We start from the raw sequence: 15,615 nt of genomic DNA, 5'->3' as shown, positions 1-15,615 counted from the left end.
CTGTATAAATAGTGGTGTATGTTTGCTGGCCCTGGTGCCACTCTTCAGGCAGCAATCACTGGATTACAGTTTATTCTTGCTTTATACATAACACAGCACAGAAAAGGTGGCTGTGTTGTAGAGATTCAGAATACTGAGTTGTCTTTACCTAAGTGAAAGCTTTTGAGCAGTAATGCCTTTGGTAGTATTGTCTTCTCCAGAGGAGTAACAGTTTCCTTCATTCTTACTGAAACTGCTCAGAAAACCACAATCCTGTCACATTAAAAAAAGAACCCAAAGTGTAGGATTCACTTAGAATAATTATCAACATGCAACTCCATAGCAGAATTAAACGTTGGTATTTGCTGAAAATCAAATAGATTATCGTGGCCATAAGCCCCTGGTAATTATTGCTTTCTGTGTCTTCTTAGAAGGAACTTGGAAAGGTCAGGCATATTCTAATGGTCAACAGTGAATAGATGGGCAAAATGTAGGACTTTGGGTAGATCTCACATAGCAGATGGCTAATATGTGGTTTTCCTATGTTAAAAACCCAGGTATGCTGTAAACTGTATTTCCTTTGGGGATAGAGGGTTATATTCCTTTGTACCATGAGAAACAAGAGTATCCCTGGATAGTCGAGAGGTTTGGGTCGTGCGAAATCTGATTCTTCAAAAACAAATGCAAATTCTCAAACATGTAAAATGACAGTAGATTTTTTTCAAATTTATAAAGTGCTTCTAAAGGCCTGCTCTGTTTAGAAGTGGTGTGGCTATTCTTGCAGTCAACTTGAAAAATTGTAAACAGGTCTTGGCAAAAGAGCTGGTTTTAACCTTTGAGACAACACTAAAGAAAACGATCTAATTGTGATGTAAATAAACCTTTCTATTTTATTGAGAATGTGTGCTTTTCCTCTCATTGATTTGCTCTGCAGTATTGAATATTCCCAGTGTAACTCATGAGATTTGCATTGTAATGCAACCAAAATCAGCTGCATTTGTCAGCTTCACATCTCTAGATAGTCCAAAGTACAGATTTTCTGTATTGGCACTGCAGTGCTGCCTGTTACTTTATCAAAATAGTGCTGTGGCTTACTGCATGAATAGTCAAAAACATTTCTATTAATTCTTCTGAACATAAATGTTTTTTAGCATTAGCATTTGCAGAGATTTAGTAAGGTGTTAAGTTCCTAAAAATCTGATGGGTCTGGTAGGTATTGGCCTTGGCAGGTGTTTTGTTGTTTAGAAGTCATTGCACACTGACTTTTTGGAGTAGTTTTTATATGTCATTTAATTTGTTTTCCAGAATTATTTCTGAAATGTTAAAGAATAAGGCTTTAAATTGGCATAGGATTCATGTTATTGTCCCAGTCAGGGTTATTATGCAAATACTGAAAATTAAGTACTTTCTAAACTGTTTTGCTGGATTTGTGCACAAGTTTTAACTGGGAATGAAGAGATAATGAAGGACTGTTAGAAAGCTCTAGGTAACATAAAAGGCTGAAATTTGCATTCAGCTTGTATCTGGCATCAGTGTTCTGTTAGTAAAAACAATATAATGATTCCCTGAATGGATAGGAAGTATTTCATAGTGGCTTTGGATTTGTAAATAGATTTTAAATGGCATTAATGTGTTATTATTTTTCTAAATGATCACTAAAATGAAGTGGTGCTGGATTTTGTTGTTTTCTGTTGTCAGTATTTTGCCTGTTTTGATGCTTTACCTGACTTATTACCTTCTTGATATTCCCCTTCCAAAAAAAAAAAATATCATTAGTTTTATATACTTTGTCCATGACCTTTTTGGCATTTCAATGAATCAAAACCAGTAGCTTCATTACAGGCTTATTTAATATACAGTAGCAGATCAACCAAGCTGACAGTCTTTAGATCCCTCTGTGAAAGGACTTTGAAATTACACTTGCAGAGAAGTCTGTGTCTCCTTTTTATTTCTTGTGCTGGGACATCTTCTAATGATTCCAGGCTTTCAGTCTCTTCTTAGTGGGTGTTGTGTTATTAAATATTTAAGAATTATATGGTTGTGATGAATCCTATTTCAGAATAGCAGAAATTTGTTCATTGCAGAAAGTTTTCAGTTGGAATTTGGCTTTAAAACATTCAATATGAGAAGGAGCTGGGGGAAGGACAGAAGGGAGGTTGCCTAAATCTGAGCTTTACGAGTCTCTTCAGTCTTATTTTTGATGAGGCAGATGTTTTGCTGAAGAAAATGTGTAGTCTTGTTTAAAACATGGTTAGATTGACATATTTGTGGAAAAAATCCAAAATGCAGATGAGCACATCTCAAATGAAGAGCTAATAATCAACCCAGTATTTCAATAGAAAATTTTATGGCCCTGGACTTCAGCCTCCATTGTCCTATTATTTAGATAAGGAGTTATTATAAATTTATTTATTGTAAGTTGTCCTGCTCAGTGCTGAATTAGAAGAGTATTCTCGGCAGTGGGACTGTGGCAATTAAGCTGTTCAGTGTGGGTAGTAAACAGTTGTGGGGAATAGTTACTTGTCTGCAATGTTGTAATAAAAATCAGGGTTTTGTTTGGTTTTTTTTTTTTTCAGTTGTTATCTAAGAGGATACAAGTGGTTGCATGAGTAGATCAGGAAAGAGTTAGTGGTGGTTGGATGTTTAAGCAACACAGTGCAAAGAATCTTAGGATACAATTTGAGGTACTTGAAGGCTGGACAAAGCAGTGCATTTTGGTATAGATACTTTTTATAGGAGTAGTCAAATAAATGAAAATTACTTGCTTAGGAAATAAGTTTTTTTAAAGTTTTTCTGTGCCTAAAGATGTAGACAATTGTTTTAAAATTAGGAAAGAAAATATGGAAGTAGAAAGAATGTTTATTCTGTGTTTGACAGTTGTTTTTTCCTTTATTTTTTAGTGTAATGTTAGTTTTTGATCATATGTGTGAACATTCTTCGTATATTGAAATGATGAATATGAAGGCAGCATTAGAAAAGGTATAATCATTCTACATTATTTATGGAGTGTTTGGTGTTTATCATAAGACCCACATCGTAACTAGTTCTGTGTTGTGTGTTGGGACTGAGTGATGCAATTACCCATAATATTTGCCAGTGTTGTAAGAAAACACCTCTTGTCCCGGGTGTGACTCACTGCCAAGGGCCAGGGCCTGTGGGACTGTGTGTGCAAGGTCAGGATGCTCTGCACTGACAGACTGTACCCAGTGATCAGCTCCCTTCTCAACCTTCCCGATAAGCTGAATAAATTAAACTCCTTAATAGGAAAAGATGAGGATACCAGATAGCTGTGGCTTGTTGACAAGCTCTAAAATTCTCTGTGAGCAGAGGAGAGAGAAAAAGTCCAACGTAGTATGGGAGAAGAGGGATGTGACTGTTGCCATGGTCTAAAAGGGTTGGCTGGCCTACAACGAGTTCAGGGAATGCATCACAGGGATGAAGGAATGCTGCTCTGGAAAACTGCCTTGTCCACGATCCCACCTCAGCTTGTGCTGGCTTTTGGCAACGTGGAGGTTGCACATTCTGAATCTAAGCAGGGCTTTCAGCTCCCCTTGCTAATTCTTCCCATTTCACGTGGCGTAAGTAATACAGCCACTGGCATTGACCTGGTTTGGAGCTTGTATAAATTATAAGGCTTCTTTCTTTGTTTTTCCAAATGTTGCAAGCAATGATCAGCTTTGGTGGCTGATAAATGGTTTGTAACTCCTGTTGTAGCATCTGCCCTTCCAGCAAGGAAGGTGCTGCCAGCTGGTTTCAGCGAGGGCTCATTTGTGAATATTTTGGAGTAATTCTGTTCCTTGTAACTAGGGAGTTTTTACTAGTCAGCACTGCTTGTCATGTTATTTATGCTGCAGATCATGATATTTTTTACTTGTTATGTCTGAAAAATCTTACATAATCAGTGTATCTGAGAATCTTTAAGCAGCCTACTCTATACTGAGTGATCAAGGATGCAACTAGAGGCCACTCCTACAAAACCTGATTTTTAAAATGTTTGTGTATATTACTTTTTTTTCTTTCAGATGTCAACTCTTCAACTTAACTGAGACAGCAGCTGCATAACTGGCAGAAAGGGCTTTTCTCCTAGAGCTGAACTGTGCAGCTTAGCAGGATATTGAGGGAGTAGAATTTCAGAGGAATCTTTCCTGAACCTGAGACTCTTAGGGTTATTTCAAAAAATATTTAAAGATGGTTTTATTTTGGTAAAATGTTGTCTTTTTTTCCCCTTAAGTATAGTTTTGTCATCATTGTTGCTACATGGAACCTGAGACAGACTAACATTGTGCAAATCTGATTAAAATTATCTGTGCTGTTTCAAAGGTCAGGTGCACTCAGTGAGTTTGCTTTCAAATTATTTTGTTTATTCTGTGTATGTATGCATCTTGAGCTCTATAAAGGTCAGGAGAGGAGATTAATTTTGGAATTTAAAGAAGTTAGGTTTTTACTGCAGGTAGCCCTGGTTAGTGTCATTTGAACTAATCAAAATTATTTTCCTCTGTTGTTTTCTTTTTGCTGTCAGTTTTATTTATCTAATGAAACTTGTTTGTAATTATGAGGTCCATTTGAAAATAAGGCAGTATTAGTAATGTTTTTAATTTTTTTCATATTTTGTATGATCTGAAAAATTTAAGTAGTATTTGCCCAAATTAAACAGTATTCTTATTTGGGTTTTGTTTTCTTGGCATCTTTAATTCATCTGGTAGACTAACTATTTTCTTAACTAGAATAATATGTTTAAAGGATACACAGTATGTAATTGTCTGTGGCCACAAGTGGTGTAATAAAATAGCCGTGGTGGTGCATTTCCTTTCAAATTCATAACAATCCTGCTTATTAATGTTCAGGTTGACTAAAATAAACACAAAAGAATTCAAGTGTGTGTCCTGAAGCATAACTAATTGCAGTTTTCAGTCAGAGAACCAGTGACAATTAGTAAGGAAGCGGGATTCTATTAAATACAAAAGAAACTGCATTGTAAGGAGCCTAATTTTTGTCCTGAAGAGGCTGTTATATAAACCCCCCATACGTTCCAGTTCTGTCTCTAGAATGGGTGAAATATTTCTGTTGAGTTATTTAATGAGAACTTGTAGCAAAACAATAATAATGATGATTTTTCACTAAAACATGACTATCATTTATTTTCAAAGTTTACATTCACTTGGAAGGTCTTGAGCTGTTTAACCAAATCAGGTTTTTATGTCAAAAGCATTCTGACATTTTCTTTTCTGACTACAGGAGATGAAATCTGCATGAGGCAGAACATGCTGATTGAATGAACGTACTACTGAAGCTTAACAAAACTGTGTTTTAGTGCCCATTTTACTGAAAGGATGGACATATTTTGGAGTTATATGAAAGGTTAGAAAATTGCTCTGAGTCTCTTTTTATGTGTAAAAGAATGTAAATCTCATGCAGACAGTTGTGGTGCTTTCAGTGGTAGGTAATAGATGCCTTTCTAAGTAGAACACTCACCTTCCTTGCCAAAGATTGATCTGGGGTATATTTAATCTGTACTTGCTTTGGTTTGTGTGGACATAACCAAGCTTGGATATGAGTAGCAACAGATTGGTCACACAGATTTCTTTTTAGTTTAAGAAATTGCTTTAGTGAATTGGGTATTTGGCCAGGCTGGTTGACTCTAATTTCATAAGGCAAACAGGTGACTGCTGGGTGTGCACTTTGAGGGACAGGGAAGGATGGGGAGGCTTAGGCTGGGTGCATTTCCTTGTGGGAGTTTTGCCAAGATGCTGCTACTGCTTTGAGGCTGGTTTTTTTCTTGTCTGCTTCTTCCTAATTAGTGTAATTTGTAAGCTTCCCTCCACTAATTCATTATTGTTTGTAGCAGGCACTGTCATTTCTCTTTACCTAAGTGTTTTCAATGAGAAATATTTCTCTGTCAGCTTTTCATGAGTTTTGCTGTTGGAATCCTAGTCCATTAAATAGCTTTAGTGTTTATACCTGTTGTGAGACATACCCTTCCTAGTGCTCCAACTGAAGCAGTAGCTGTTAGGCCTTGACAGTGTGATTTCAGAAAAATAAAAAGCTTTTTGAAATTTGGAAACTTTAGGATATTTGAAGTACAACTTAGAGTATGTCTGATAACATAAATCATATAGAATTATTGTATGTACTTGACTTACTTTGAAAAATTTCTGTTAAGTAATGTTTTATCCTGGTTTTAATTTTCCCAGGTGTCAGGAAAAAAAATTGCCTTCTAATATTGTGATATTAACACTTTTTATGTCATGTTAATTCTGATGTGTGGCTTGTTTTCAGAAGATTTGGTTAGCTGGGATAAAATCTCAATATGACTTATGCTACAATGGCACATTTCTGTGCAGTGAGTTTGAGAATCAGAATTAAAAACCAAGTATCAGTATCTAAATTCACAGGAGTAGGGAAGAATAGACAGGGAGAAAAGGTAGAGTGTGAAAATGTTGTTCTTCAGAGGAAGATTAATAACACTTTTGAGAGTGATATAACACCTGATGTTGCATATAATCAGAATTCTGGTTTAAATAAATACTTTGGATGCTTCTTAAAGCTTTTAAAATTAGTTTTTTAAAATTAGTCTTCCAGAACTGGGCTGTAATATGGAACCAAATTCATATTATTATTCAAGGCTTTACACAAGATAAAACACTGATACCAGTGAAGATCTTTGATACATGAAAGCAAGTCTCTTAAAGTGTGGGGTTGGTAGTGGATTCCAAGGTATTATCTACTAAGTGTCCTGTGAGATACACTGGGAATCCTAGAATTAGGAATAATTTGTCCTTGAACTTTTTTGTTATTATTTGATACTGAGACCAGAGCAATGGCTTTGGTGTGGGGATGGTTGTGTTTATGCTGCAGTGGGCACTGTGTAATTATGTATTTTGCTGCATTTGCACATTTATTGTATTGCCATTAGGAAGCTTATAATGGGTATTTCTCTTGCAGTGTAAGAGTTAATTCCTAGATAGAATCCTCTAATGGTTTCAATTTGGGGTAATTTTATCTGAAAAGAAAATAATTTTAATATATTGTATTTAATCTGTGTGTTAACGTGGTGGATTATCTCAGCCTGTAAGGTCACATCGATTGCCTTGGGTGCTTCTAATTCCTGCTGTGTGTGTAATGCAGGTGTGCTGGGACAATTACTTTCAGCTTCTCATGGATGTGGACTGCAAACAGTGAAAACTAAATAGGAGCACAACTGATGTTTTCTGAAATGCAGAGGATACCAGAGCCTCGCTGTTCGTGCATGTCGTGTGTGCACCTGTGGGGTGAAACAGTGGCTGGGATTGTCTGCTCACAACAGCACTGCTGCTTCTGTGCCTCTGAGTTCTTGAAGCTGAAAGGTTGTGGCTGTATTCTTCCTGCTTTGCTTCAGAGATGTTCCATCATAACCCTACATAATGTATGTGAAACGTGGAAATAAAGGATGCTGAGGACGAGCATTATTCATTCTGTCCATATGTATTATGTGTTTATGTTGTTATCCATTTAGGGTTCTATGCTCCTGATTGACTGAATTGGTTATGCATTTTTGAGTTCCACTTTGTTTTGGAGAATGCAGACTAGGTCTTGAGGAAGTTTGGAGAAAAAACTGGAGAATACAAACAATTAAGTATTGTCAGTGTTGATGAAAAACATAAATCAGAGAAAAATTGATAACATTGTTTAAATAGCTTCTCATAAGTGCGTAAGATTCTCATTAGTACAACATCAGAAGATGAATGAATATTAATGAATGAGATCAAAGACATTTAGAAATCAAAGCAAGTAAACAATTATTTTTAAGAATTATATAAGTTTTTAACTGCATAAAAATATGTATCTGCTTAACTGAACGGCTCCGTGAGAAGGTTTGCTTGAAAATATTTTTCCTGAAAATTTTTATGTTGAACTAGAAAGGCAAGTATGTAACATAAACCAGAAAAATGTATACATCAAAACCTGAAATATATAAAATGTCTTGCATGTGCTGTATCAAAGTATCTAAATTCAACTGTGGAGTCAAATAGGCTGGAATTTGCGCTTGGCCGGAGTCCATGATTTGAGCTTGACTCAGACTGTCAACACAAATTGCTAAATATTGAGGAGGAAATTACTTCTGGATGTCTCACACTCTGGCTGTTTGCTTTTACATTTCTAGCTTTTACATTTCTAGTACTTTTGGACAAAAGTTACCTGTGTTGAAACATACATACATATATATATATATATATAAATATATAGTGTAATTCTGTTATAAAAATAGGTGTGCATGTCATTTCATACTGATTTTGATTATCAAATGTCAGAATAAGACCAGAACTATTTTCATCTCAATATCTGCTTTTCCAAATCTTATCTAGCAGTGTGATCTGTAGAACACAGTTATTTAATCTTTGAACTGTACATGCCAGTAGTATTGCATGGGGTATTTTGTCATCACAATATAGTGCTAGTGAATCTTCCAAGATTTAGAGAAATGATTGGAATAATTTATTAAATACTACTTTTCATTTATCTTTATATGTTTACTAATATTCATTTAATAACTCTTATTCAACTAAAAATAAACTTTTTTTGGTATGAGATGATTTAAACAAAATAATAGGTCTAGGCATGAGTTCAGGTATCTTTCAGTTTTCTTTCTGCAATTAAAATAAAATTGCATATCTGTACCATATTTCTTCTTTAAAATTCTCTGAGGATTTTAATGCATTCAATCCACAAAGGTCATAGTGGAAATATCACTGCAAAGGCACAGATTCCCTGGTGCAAACAGGAGAGTGTTCTGACCATAAAGTACCCAGTTGCTCTGGGCAATAGTTACATTATTTGACAGTTGGTGATTCCCACGAACTTTAGTGGCAAAGTCGGGCTCGCGAGAGGATTCTTCAAATACTGTCAAAGAAACAGTTTCATTTTGAACCTGGGTATAAAGCTAATGGTATCTAACAGCTTTTAGTGTCACTGAATCAAATTCCTCAAGTAGAAAGAACGGCTGACATTCTGTTTTAAAGTGTCCGTGTGTTTGACCCAGTTTTGCGCTGGCGGTGTCATCACCATCGGATCTCGCCGCTCCGGGCTCTCGGAGCCTGACAGGCGGAACAAGTTGCTTCAGCTCACACAGCTCATCTGTCACACGGAGCAGCTTTTGGGTTTCTATCAGCTGAATGAAATGTGGAGCGAGTCCTCCTCCCTGCTCTCTGCGATCGGCATCGTCAGCAACCCGCTCACACCCCCGGGAACCGAGCGAAACCAAGAGCTAGAGAGAGAATAGATAAAATATGGCTAGAGATGCCTTTAATAAGTAAAAGGTTTGTGGTTCAAAAATAAGAAAAAAAATATATCCAGAAACTAGATGGAAAGTTAATTTCCAAAGAAGGGTGGCAATTACCTTATCTGAAGGGAAAGGTGAATATTTAAGATCCGATACTAAGTTTTATAATCCAGTAGGGCAGCGAAAGGCATCTCCGTTTGCATCACGAGCACTTGCTTAGCATTTAAAATGTTCAAACTTTTATGGAGATTTTATTTTCCCAAAACAGTGCACTAGAATTTTGTACACTAGGCCAAATCTTGCCATAATCTCTACCCTCTTTGAAGTCCTGCAGTGAGAGCAGTGTTAGGGCTCTGAGTTTGTGCAGGTTGCTCTTTGAAGTTCATATGTGGCTGGCCTGGCTGCTTTATTCTTGCAATGACCGAATTTTACTTGTCATTTTGAAAGCATAAGCAAAAGAAGCACAAACCATAATGCTTTGTAATTGCTGATTAGAGGTTTTTCCCCACGTTAAACACAGGAAGAAATTTTTCTGGCCCGTTATGATATGCCCAGTTTTAAAAATATTTTTACTAGAGTAAAATTTCCAAGTGGTACTTTAGCTAGTAACAACCACTAAGTGGTTTCTGTTTGTTATAATAATAGTGATTGTGGTAATCAAATGATTCATGTGTGGCCCATGTCAGGAATGCCCTCTGGTATTTAAGGATGAGATAGATTACACTGGGGGAGAGACCTGCTAATAATGTTTTATTCAAAGTGATGCTGTACAAAATTATTCAAAAGGAATATACCAGTTGATATTTTCATCATGGAAACAATGAGCTGAACCACCACAATCTAATGAAAAATAGGACTGTGGAATGTATGGCATATGTATGAATTAGGGAGATATTTATATCTTTGGGCTTTACAGCTTCAGTGGAATAGAAAGGGTCGTTCTGTGGTGATCGATGGATATGTGGTGAATTGCACAAGATCTGAGAAAATGAGGATTGCATTTATCATATCTAAGGGGAATGTCAAAGTGTATGTCTGCCTATAACCCCATCAGTGGTAAAATGATGACAATATGCCTTTGGGAGATAGCAATCAATATGACTGTTGTAAAGCTCAACTCATCTGATGAGTTCGGTTGGCTCAGAGAGCTATGGAAAAAAAGCAAAGAAAAACACCATCTTTGTACCCAAGACCTGCTTGGAATAAGTTTGAAATAAGTCTCATAAAAATGAAATTGGACATAATGTTCTAGGTTTGAGAAATTAAATAAAGATGATCAGCTGAATTCTGTTCACCTGGCCGTTACAGACAGCTGCTGCACTCAATATTATTGCTGAGAGCATAACACAGAACCTGCCCATGGGCAGGGGTGTTGGAACTAGATGATCTCTAAGGGCCTTTCCAAGCCAAACCATTCTATGATTCTATGAACCAGAAGGAGTTCTGGTGGTCTTGAGGACTGTGTGTGTAATGAACTTCCCAGACTGAACTTTGTTGGTAAAACCAGAAGTCGTCCTTAAAAAAAAAAAAAAGTTTGATGATGATGATTCATTCAGAAAGCCCACTGGTTTGCTCAACAGAAATACACCCTTTGGTTTCTGACCAGAATAAATCAATGGCAATGTCACAGATGAAGAATATACAAACAAGTTCTGAAGTAAAATGTAAGTGAACAGGAACATTTTGGCCAGTCAGCAGAAAGCTGCTGCTTCTGTCACGAAACCCATAAGAGATAAAGGCTGAAATGTATTTTGTATATATATTTTCTTTTCCCATTAAAAACCTGTGAAACCTGAATCAGATTTTCTGTGGACAAGAGAGAGGGATTTCGGAGAGGATAACCCAAATGCATGCTGATAAAAACATGCATATACAATGCATACAAACACACTTGAAATATCTCTAAAAATTTTCAGCAGTAGTGAAGCTGGAAGTGCCTGAAATCTGTGGTCTTATCTCTTAAATCTAAAGTTCCCAGCTAGTAGATGTGCAGCTTTGTCCCTTGACTCGACCCATTTTTGTTGGAGTGGGTATCTTGCTCCTTATATTATTAGGCCTCATCTTACTAGTCTAAATAATTTGAAGAATCATTATAATTCATGTGCCATTCTGAAATTAAAAGAGGTAAGAGGGTAAAAGTGAGTAGAGAGAAGCAACATCTATTAGTACAGACTTTTTTTCATACAGTAGTAGCTGAACAAAGCAAACATGATTATTAATGTATAGGCCAAACATTTATATATGTATTTATTATCCCTTTGTAGCTTTGAAGTACAGAAAGAAGATACTCCAAAGGTGAGTGTGTTACATTGCATTGACAAATATTGCCTGACACCCTGTGTGTTACATTCACAGATCTGAGTGCGGCCATTAAAGATAAAGCTGACAGGACAACTTCTTTTGCCACCTGGCATCCCTGTCGTACAAAAGTGCTGAGTGATGGTTAGAGGGAAAATGTAGAGAAAGTTGTTGTGCTGAGGGTCTCCAAATCTTAGAGAATAACTGCTGACTTCTGCTTTGTTCACAGTGGTTAAGTTATGCTGGTGTAGTTATGTTTGCAAAGATTAATGCAGTGTATTTAAAAATAAATGCACTGGTACTGCATCTGGTCCCCAGATTCATAACACCAGGTGAGAAAACCAAGAAAAATTAAAGTGACTTTTTAATGGTTCTTCTGAATTTGCATGAGGCTTGATTGTATAGTATTGTGCATCAAGCATTTCTACAGAAAGCAGGAAATTAAGGTACATAATACTGTGTAACTGTGGATTTTTCATTGTGGATTAAGTGGATAAATACCTAAAACATAGGTAGCAGAGCATTATAGTTGTATCACAGTACCTTTAGTCTTTGAAGATAGTTCAGCATTCTGTACTTGCTCATAAGTGTGTAACTTAATTGTTCTTTGATTAATAGTTAAAGTGGAAATAGTTTTTTTTGCTAAAAAGAGATTGGATAATACATCAGGCACCCTGACAGAGACCAATTTTTATCAAGAAGCTGTTTTGGTGAGATTCAGATATCCCATAATATTTTATTTGTTTCAACAACTTCATCTTTTCATTTTCAGATTGTTCTGTTGTCACTCCCAGAAAGTTGAACTGTGATAATTAAAGCAGCCTGCAACATAAAAGAAAGATTTAGAAATTCAAGATAGTCACATTATGCAGTGAAATTTAAATTGATATGAATTTGTGGTGTTATAAATTGTAAATCACTATGATCAACTGGTTAAACAACAGATTTGTATAGTGTAGAAGGAGAAAATGCATGCTAAACTGTGGCATGAGTTTGTTTTTTTTTTTTGTCTGATCATGTTTGCATTTTATGACATGGCAAATAAATATTTAATATTTATAGGCAATTAAGCTGCTAATAGGTAGAAGAATATATTAAAAAAAAAGAGATCGGAGCAAATATTTCCAATGAGGAAAAGTATTTTCAAAAGAAAACTTTTAAGAGAGCCAAGAGAGTGTACTTATGTGCATTTACAGCTGTTTGTACCTGTCTAATCTTGTGTTTATCTACAGTTATCATAGTACCAGTGGTGTTATGTGCTATAGGTGACCTTGAACCAAATAACCTTCTTGTATTTATCTTTAATTTAGATGGGTTTGGCTTCTGTTTCATAAACACCCCCATCCCCCCAACAGTTCTTTGTCCTGTTCTTTATTTGGGTACAGAGTGAAAATATCAGTTAGATCCCTCACAGTGCCCGTGTCCTTTAGGTGGCACATCTGCTCAGCTGCTGTCAGATGCTGTTACCTGAGCTAATTGTCAGACTTGCTTTTCCTTGGAGGGATCCTGGCAAGAGGAAAAATCTCCTCCTCTGCAGAGGTGATTAATTGTGCCCTAGTGTGAGCACATTTCTCAGTTGCCATAGTCCTGCAGATAGAAGCTCTTCTCTCCTTCTTTGTGAGCTGGTGGATATGAGCCAGCTCCATCCTGAAGCTGCTGTCTCACCACTTTAGCACTAAGTTAAACTCAAGCTACTATGATTTGCCCCTTAGCATCAGTTACTGATCTGGGTTTGATGTCAAATTAAGAGAATCATGCAGCTTTTCTTTGGATTGAAGAAGCAGTTTAGGTCTGTCCTTAGGATGTTAGTAGGACACTGAGCAAACAGGCTGGAAGAGCAGAAAATGGCAATGAAGCATCTCGATTGTAGAACCTTGTCCTTGGCTGTAATGGGATTGCATGGGGTGGTCTCTGTGTCTCATTGAGAACCTGATTGCTTTGCTTTTGAGCCCTGAGCAGGGCTGGTGAACTGAATCAATTTATCTTTTTGTGAGAACATGTGGCTTGAATTCCTGATTCTCCGAGCATGTTTGTGTTTGAACTGTGATTAGTCTGGCTTTAGACAGAGAAAACAGGAGCTCTGAAGGCACCTTTGAGAAGAGAGGAATGCAAGGGTCTTTCCTTCTTCAGTTCTGTGCTCAGTTTGAATGCTCAGCAGAGGAGTTAAGAGGTACAACAGTTCTCTTTCTTATATGAGGCCAGTTGTCATTTTTTTATACGAAGTGTATATTTAGAATCATTTGGGTTGGAAAGACCTTTATGATCATTGAGTCCAACCATGAGCAAAGCACTGCCACTAAACCATGTCTCTAAGTGCCACATCTGCACATTTTTTAGGTCTCTCCAAGGATGATGACTCAACCACTTCCCTGGGCAGCCTGTTCCAGTACTTGACAATAAAAAAAAAAAAAAAGGGAAAAATATTCAAATGAAATGTATATCATACTATTAGTGAAAATGAGTGATGCAAGCAAGTTTTTGTGGAGTATTGTCCCACCTCTGGTAGGAGGGGAATAAAAAAGTCTACCCTTTGTCTTTGGTCTTGGAATATTAAAATAAATAGCTGTAGTCAACTAGAAAGGACTAGAGAGAAATACTGTGTCAGTCAGATGTTTGTGGTACTGGCTATCTGGAAACAAATAATCCTAAATATTGACTTGCCAGTACTCTTAACAGGGGAAAAGCCCAAGAGCCAACCTTAGGCAGGTCTACAAAACACCAAGCTGTATTTGAATGTAGGATGCTGATGGACATGGAGTGTATGAAAGGTGGGAATTGCTTATGTCACCAAGAACGAGTTCTATGTACTGCTGGTTTTAAAAGAGTCTCCAGTTTTCCAATAGTTAAAGGAAATAATCAGGGAAGGACAAAAAAGATGGAAGAAGAGTGAATAGAGTAGAAAAAAAAAAGAATTATAAAACTTTAATCACTGGCACCTCACTCCCTGACAATAACGGTGCTGTTTATTAGGTGGAAAGATGGAAGTGTTCAGGAAAAGCAGTCCATTTGCAAAGCAGCAGACTGTGTATTCACGTTGTTTTACTGCTTGCACTGCAGTGGATCTAAATTTGATCAAGTGTCTTTGTCACTGAGAGGCAGTAAATGTTTTCCTGCTAATTGTTTCTGATGCATTTCTTTTAATTTATTGTGGACCTCCAAGTTGGAAGCACTAAAAGTTGCTCAGATTTCACAAGAGAACAGAAGCAATCTTACCTTGAAACCAAACAGGAGTGCCTGTTTCCTAGGGGAAGAAATGTGTTCCCCAAATGCATTTGTATTTCAGCTGGTTAATTTAGAAATGGCTTAATTAGTGAAAGTAGCAAAGGCCTGTTTTGCAAACCACCTCCTTCATATGTCTAAGATTTCTAAGAAAATTTTCTGTAGTAGTTGTTTTCTTATGAGATGATTGATTTTAATATTTTTCTGAGGCAGTTGTATATCAAAGTCACCACTGGATTATATAGAAATTCTTTGAAAATACAATTGCATTATACAGCATAGATTTAGTGTTTTAAAAAAAGTTACCTGAATTTGGAAGTAGCTGACTTTGGTAAGCTGATGTGTCCTGTAAGAAGCAGCATGGTAGAATGGGAGTGTGTGGTTAATATGTCCTTTTTAAAGAGAGAATATTTATAGTGCCAGAATACCAATTACATTATTGGCACAGCAGCACTGAAAGGCGATTGCGGAATTAAGGTGACATTGCGTGTGAGTGGGATCGAATTTAAGTTCCCTCTTACCAAACACAATTGGTAAGCCCTTAGAATCTCCAAATAAATACTTGTGCTTTAAGGTCAGTCCAGACCTCGTGGATTGCTTTTCCTTTCCCTGATAAAAGCAGATGCAAGCATGCCAAATTGCTTTGCTCCAGCTTAACCCCAGCACTGTTTGAATTCATAAATGCTACAAAAGAAAAGCTTATTACTGCATACAACGGTGAAGTGGAAAAATGTCATGCCTACCTAATCTATTTCCTGGGAAGGGGGGACAAGTCTCTTTATTCTTTTACCAAGACTTGGGGAAATAAAATGAGGACTGGACGTGACGCTTATAATGAAGAATTGTCTTTCATATTTTCAGTG

General features: G+C 36.7%; 1 protein-coding gene across 3 annotated transcripts in view; it reads left to right on the top strand.

The window, feature by feature from the left end:
* The window catches only part of FHIT (fragile histidine triad), a 552,831-nt gene that overhangs the window by 4,743 nt on the left and 532,473 nt on the right, over positions 1–15,615 (top strand). The window lies entirely within an intron of this gene.

This window comes from Corapipo altera, unplaced genomic scaffold, assembly GCF_003945725.1.
Source record: "Corapipo altera isolate COAL_440 unplaced genomic scaffold, ASM394572v1 55, whole genome shotgun sequence".
Taxonomy (NCBI): domain Eukaryota; kingdom Metazoa; phylum Chordata; class Aves; order Passeriformes; family Pipridae; genus Corapipo; species Corapipo altera.
This window is presented reverse-complemented; position numbering and strand designations above follow the sequence as displayed.